Source organism: Mandrillus leucophaeus, unplaced genomic scaffold, assembly GCF_000951045.1.
Source record: "Mandrillus leucophaeus isolate KB7577 unplaced genomic scaffold, Mleu.le_1.0 Scaffold1421, whole genome shotgun sequence".
NCBI lineage: Eukaryota > Metazoa > Chordata > Mammalia > Primates > Cercopithecidae > Mandrillus > Mandrillus leucophaeus.
Genome location: NW_012101390.1, coordinates 142,598 through 150,175, shown reverse-complemented (window position 1 = coordinate 150,175; position 7,578 = coordinate 142,598).

The window sequence follows — 7,578 nt, the reverse complement described above, 5'->3', positions numbered from 1 at the left end:
CACAGCAACATGGCACAAGTATACATATGTAACAAACCTGCACGTTATGCACATGTACCCTAGAACTTAAAGTATAATAATAATAAAAAATAAATTAAAAAAAAAAAGAAATAAAAGTTGATATTTCCCATAGTAGGAAATGTGGGTAAAATTTGCAAAACTTTTATATCTCTGAAACTCTTGTTCTATGGCTATATAATATCTCCAACTGTAATCACCATAGCAAGATGGCAAAATCCATGATGCGGCTTAGCATTATGGAATCTCCTCAAAATATACTTGTCTCCAGTTGATGGGAAAATGCCCCACAAAATGAAAAAATATATACCTAAAGTAGCTATTAAAACATTTAAAAGTGTAGCTAATAAAGTCTATGTTTATTCCTTGACTTTCTTCACCTCTAATATTGACTAGTTTGATGAAATGAATAAAACTATGGCTAGAACACCTGCCAGTGACTCAAAATCAAACTTAGGCAAGTCAAGTCATTTCAGCATCCTGGACAGTTCTCAAATTCCTCATCTAGAAAATATGAAGTTCCTAGCCCAGTAAACAAGGAGGATGAACGAAAGTCATTATGTTTATTTAAAAGGTAATGAATAAGTATATTTCTCTTTTACACAACATCAAACTTTAACTTTTCCCTTCTCAGTCTCTGCTTTTCTTTCAACAGTCTTTTTCTCTTGCTTTTTATACCCTTGTCATCCCACTCCTTAGGGACAACTCTTATGAGGATTCACTTCTCAATCGAGCTATCAATAGTATTTTCCTTAACTCCCTAAAATATTGCTAATAGACTAAGTGCCTGAGGGATCATCCCCAAAACCAACAGCAATGTACTGTGCACCACAAATCAAGCTTAACTGACTCAGTGCTCACGGTTTTCTGCCTGAAGCTATTGTCCTTTGTTTTCCTACTACTTCCTGATTCTATGCTAAAATTGTTGGGCATATGTATTCCCATGGAAACCCACTAACCAATTAATTCTAGAGCCTCCTCTCCCTGCACATTCATAAATCACCAGTCTGCCCACTAAGTCAAGTGGTGACAAGTCTTCCTGCTTAGTTATAGTTAACCTGGCTTGCTCTTGGGGGTCTCACTAGATTTCTGTTTGGAGGCAAGTTTAAAGAGGGAAGGTAGTGGCAAGAGAAAATAGTAGGAAGTACCTTTCTTAAGAACCAACAAAAGCTAGAAGTTAGGATGACAGAATCTTCTGTAACTCCTAACGAAAAACAAAAAAGAAATTAAAAGGCTTCTCAAAGAAGAAAGACATCAAGAAAGGCTCCTTGGGATTATAACAAGAACAAAATATAAGAACTCTAGAAGACCCAGACACTTACTAGCTTGCTCACTGTATACAAATCATTTAAGCTCCCTGAGTTGAGCTTCATTTTCCTCAGCCGTAAAATGGGAGTTGCTATTGACTAAATGTTTGTGGCCCTCCAAAATTCATATGTTAAAGTCCTGATCCCAAATGTTACAGTATTTGGAAGTGGGGCCCTTCGGAGGTTATTAGGTCATGAGGGTGGAGCTCTCATGAATGTGATTAGTGCCCTTATGAAAACAGACAGGAGATAAATAATTTCTCCCACCACTATGTGAGGATTTAGGAAGAAAGTAACTATCTGCAAACCAAAAAGAGAGCTCTCACAAGACACCAAATCTACCAGCACCTTGGACTTCCAGTCCTCCAGAAGCACGGGAAATAAATGTTGTTTAAGCTATCCAGTCTATGGTAATTTGTTACAGCAGCTTGAGCTCCTTAAGACAGGAATCCCACCACCTACTTTTAGGGTTGCTTTGAGGATTATTCAGTCACAGCCTCCATTCTCCATCACCTCTTTCAGCTCCTTCTCCATATGACCACTACATGTCCTCAGGGTTGCCTCCTGATTGATTCTTTTATTGCTACTCTTTTTTCCGTAAGAGAACTTCATCTATTCCCATGACTTCAATTGCTGTATGTCAATGACTGACAATTAAGTATCTCCAGCTCTGAGAGCTCTGAGCTCCAGATCCATACATTAACTTGCCTATTTGACATCTTCATTTGATTGTCCCAAATGCACCTCAGTGTAATATGCCCAATATTGAACTGAAAATTTCTCCCACCTTCTAAATATGCTTCATCTATGGTCTTCCCAATCTGGGTAAATTGTTCCACCATACACCAAGCCCATTCATTATACCTTCTAAATGTCTTTTAACTCTTCCCTCTTCTTCCTGGCTCCATTATTACCACACAAGCCCAAATGTCATCCCAAAAGGCAACAGCAATGTACTTTGCACAAGTCAAGCTTAACTGACTCAGTGCTCACTGTTTTCTTTCTGAAGCTATTGTTCTTTGTTTTCCTACTACTTCCTGATTCTGTGTTCCAGATCCATACATTAACTTGCCTATTTGACATCTTCATTTGAATGTCCCAAATGCACCTCAGTGTAGCATGCCCTGGACTTTTGCCATCATCTTTTGCCAGGACTATTTCAAGTGCATACTAATTGGCCTCCCTGCTTTCACCCTTGGCCCTTTAACTAATTCTCCACACAGCAAAGAGTAATATTTTTTACAATGTAAATCAGAACCATATCACTCATCTGTTTAAAACCTCTCATCAGCTCCTTTTCCTTTTATGATAAATATCAAATTCTGTTAGTGTGGCTTACTGGTGGTCTACACACTCTGAACACTGCCTACTTCTCCAGTTCTGTCATATGTTGTTCTACCCAAATCTCATTGGACATACTATTTCCTTTGCCAACTCAGGCCTCAGCTTATTCTATTTCCTCTTCCAGAATATAATTTATCTACTAATTCCAACTCTTTTCACTTGGTTAACCCCTATCCTTCCATAAGTTCTTGCCTTTACTTTTCCCTTTCTATCTCCTCTAAGGTGCAAAATTTGAACAAAACAATTAACTGGTTGCCCAATGCCATTGATATAAAGGCTAAACACCTCAACATGACATAGAATATTGCATGATCAAGATACTGCTTGCCACTAGAGACTCATCTCCCAACACTCCCTATTTCCACACAAGGCTCCATACTGAACTATTTGCAGTTTCCCTGAGCACTTGGAATATGCCTGCTACAAATAAATCAAATATTCTCAAAATAAATAAATATTTCTTCCAAATAGTTCTAAAATCCACATAGCTCTCTCTATTCCTACTATCACTATCCTAGTCTAGACATTCGTAATATCTCATGTATTCTTCTTCAGCAACCTCTTAACAGACTTACTCCCAAGTCTGTCCTTTGTGCCGCTGCCACAAAGATCTAACAAGTAGGTTTTGATATGACAATCTCCTCTCTCTCTTAAATTCCTTCAAAGAGTCTAACCACTTATAAAATGAAATCCAAATTCATGAGTATGACACACATGATTGATTATATGAGGTCATCAGTTTACAATGCTTGGCAAAATGTCTGTCATACTAAAAATACTCGTGTTAGTCACAGGATTCTTTTGCTGCAGGAACAAACAAACCGCCCACATCAATCTCAACATTTGTTGCTCAGGGTCTTCAGGCCAGCTGTGATTTGATTGGGTTTACCTGGGCTCAGGTTCACATGTGCTCCACATATTCTCATTCTGTGACCCAGGCAGAAGAAACAGCAGCTACCTGGGGATATGTTCTTCTCGTAGATGGTGGTAAGAGCACAAAAGGCCAAAGCAAATTGTACAGGCACATTTAAAACCTCTAATGGGACATGGCATATTTCTTACTTGCTCACATTGCATTGGCCAAAACTCTCCACTCATCATATGACTAAACTGAAAGTCAGTGGGGCAGGGAAGTAAACTCCACCCACTAAGTGGCATGGTAAAGTCACATGGGTGAAAAATCCTAATATACAGAGAAATTAGAATATTCTAATCCACTAGAAATTAGAACATTCTAATCCACTAGAGCTTTCATTATTATTTGAAAAACTTCACCAACTTACTCCTACCTATTTTTGCAGTTACATCTTCTGCTACTGCCAAACTTGAAATTTACACTACAATAATACTGTCATAGCTAGTCTCTAAAAATGGGCCCCCAATGATACATGCCTTTTCGTATTGATGGTATTGTATAGACTCCATCCCTTGAATCTTGGGTGAATATGTTATTCATTAGCCACCAACAGAAGTAGAAGTGACACTGAATGACTTCTTAGCCAGGTCAGAAGAAGTCTTGCAGCTTCAACCTTGCTCCCTTAGAAAAGCACACTTTTGATTCTGTCTCTCAGCAAGCTCCCTCTTGAAACTAGTTATTATATTATGGGAATCCCAAGTCATGTGGAGACCATATGTATGCACTTCAGTCAACTACCCCAGCTGAACTCTCAATGAATGGCCAGTATCAACTACCAGTAATACGAGTGAGCAATATTGTACATTTACTCCAGTTGAGTCTTCAAAAGACTGTAACCCCAGCTGAACAACTAACTACAACTGCCAAAGATACCTTAAAAAAGAACCACAAATCTGAATCTGGGTCAACTCACAGATTTGTAAGAGAAGGTTATAAATTGCTTTTTTTAAAAAAACATTACTTTGTTTTGACATCCTGTATTTATTTCAGTTGTGGTAAAATACACATAACATAGAATGTAGCATCTTAACTATTTTTAAGTGTAGAGTTCAGTAGTGTTAAGTACATTTACATTGGCATGCAACCAATCTCCAGAACTGTTCTCATCTTGCAAAAGTGAAATTCTATACCCTTTGAACAATATTATTTTCTCTCCCCTGCAGCAACCACCATTCTACCTCTGTCTACATGAATTTTACTATGCTAGGTAACTCATATAAGTGAAATCATACAATATTTGTCTTTTTGTGATGGGAATATTTCACTGAGCATAATATCTTCAAATTTCATTCATGTTGCAACATATGCCAGAATTATCGTCCTTTATAAGGCTGTATAATAGTCCATTGTATGGATAAATCATGTTTTGTTTATTCATTTATCTGTTGATGGATACTTGGGTCACCTGCACCTCTTTGCCATTTTTAATAATGCTGCTATAAACATAAGTGTATATATATTATACATATTACATGTAATATATATTGTTTATTTTATATATATATATATATATATATATATATCTTCAAGATCCTGATTTCAAGTTTTTTGAATATACACCCAGAACCAAAATTGCTGGATCATATGATAATTCTATTTTTATTTTTTAAGAACTGCTTTACTGTTTTCCAGAGCAGCTACACCATTTGACATTCAAACCAGCAGGGCACAAGGTTTCCAATTTCTCCACATCCTTGTCAACACTTGTTATTTTCTGTTTTTGTTCTTTTTTTTTTTAATAGTGGTCATCCTAATGTGTTTTAAATGGTAAAATGTTAAATTATGAAGTGGTTTCTCACACAGCAATAGAAAACAAAAAGGAACTTGGGACCTAAAGTGAAGTGATGTCTCACCAAAAACTAACACATGTGGCTTCAGCATTGGGACCAGACAGCAGGTAGAAACTAAAAGGACATTAAATCGACTATTAGTTAAGGTTGGAAGAGACTCAGGAAAACTGTTAGAAAAAGCTAGAAGGACCTTGAGAAGACCATGGCTTGGAAAACAGTGAGAAAAGCATTATTGGAGGGAAGATAAGGGGGCCTTTGTCAACACTCACCTGGGCATCATGGAAAATAAACTCATATTAATATAGCTGGGAAGATTTCCAGGCAGGATATAAAAAATAGCAACTGGTTTCTTCCTCTTTATCTAGAGAGATCAACTAAAGGATGAGCTGTTCAGTTTTCAAACAGATGTGGAAGAAACATAAAGCAGCCAGGGTATGGTGGTTATAAAAATAACTGTTTAAGGAAGGGCATTAGTTCATTCTCACACTGCTATAAAGATACTACCTGAGACTGGGTCATTTATAAAAAGGAGGTTTAATTGACTCACAGTTCTGCATGAGTTGGGAGGCCTCAGGAAACTTACAATCATAGCAGAAGGCAAAGGGGAAGCAAGGCACCTCTTACATGGTGGCAGGAGAGAGAGAGACCACGGGAAACTGCCACTTTTAAACCATCAGATCTCATGAGAACTCCCTCACTATCACAAGAACAACATGGAGGAAACCACCCTCATGATCCAATCACCTCCCATCAGGTCCCAGGCTAAACACATGAGGATTATAATTCAAGATGAGATTTTGGTGGAGAGACAGCCAAACCACATCATTCTCCCCTGGCCCCTCCCAAATCTTATATCCTTCTCACATTTCAAAACACCATCATGCCTTCCAAACAGTCCCCAAAAATCTTAACTTATTCCAGCATTAACCCAAAAGTCCAAGTCCAAAGTCTCATCTGAGACAAGGCAAGTCCCTTCTGCCTATGAGCCTGTAAAATAAAAAAGAAGTTAGTTACTTCCAAGATACAATGAGGGTACAGGCAATGGGTAAATGTTCCCATCCCAATTGGGAGAAATTGGGCAAACAAAGGGGCCACAGGCCCCATGCAAGTCCGAAACTTGGAAAGGAACTCATTAAGGCTCCAAAATAATCTCTTTTGCCTCTGTGTCTCACATCCAGGGCACGCCAATGCAAGGGTTGGGCTCCTACAGCCTTGGGCAGCTCTTCCACTGTGGCTTTGCAGGGTTCAGTCCCTGTGGCTGCTTTCATAGACTGGTATTGAGTGACTGTGGCTTTTCCAGGCTCATGGCACAAGTTGCGAGTAGATCTACCATTCTGGGATCTGGAGGATGGTGGCCCTCTTCTCACAGCTCCACTAGGCAGTGCCCCAGTGAGGACTCTGTGTGGGGACTCCAACCTCACATTTTCCCTCTGCATTGTCCCAGTAGAGGTTCTCCATGAGTGCTCCACTCCTGCAGACTTCTGCCTGGACATCTAGGCACTTCCATACATCCTCTGAAATCTAGGTGGATGCTGCCAAGCCTCAACTCTTGACCTCTGTGCACCCACAGACTCAATACCACACAAAAGCCACCAAGGCTTGGGGCTTGCACCCTCTGAAGCAATGGCCCAAACTATACTTTTGCCCCTTTTAGCCATGGCTGGACCTGGAGCAGTTGGGACACAGGGCAACCTGTCCCAAGGATGTACAGAGCACCAGGACCCTGGGCCCAGCCCACAAAACCATTTTTCCCTCCTAGGCCTCTGGGCCTGTGATGAGAAGGGCTGCCACTAAGGTCTCTGAAATGCCCTGGAGGCATTTTTCCCATTGTCTTGGCTAACATTCAGTTCCTCATTGATTATGCAAATTTCTACAGCCAGCTTGAATTGCTGCCCAGAAAATGGGTTTTTCTTATCTACCACATGATCAGGCTGCAAATTTTCCAAACTTTGATGCCCTGCTTCCCTTTTAGATAAAAGTTTCAGTTTCTGATAATCTCTTTGTGAATGCATATGACAGAATGCTTTCAGAATCAGCCAGGTCATATCTTGAACACTTTGCTGCTTAGAAATTTCTTCTGCCAGATACCCTAAATCATCTCTCTCAAGTTCAAAGTTCCACAGATCTCTAGGGTGGGGGCAAAATGCCACCAGTCTCTTTGCTAAAAAAAAATAGCAAGAGTGACCTTTGCTCTAGTTCCTAG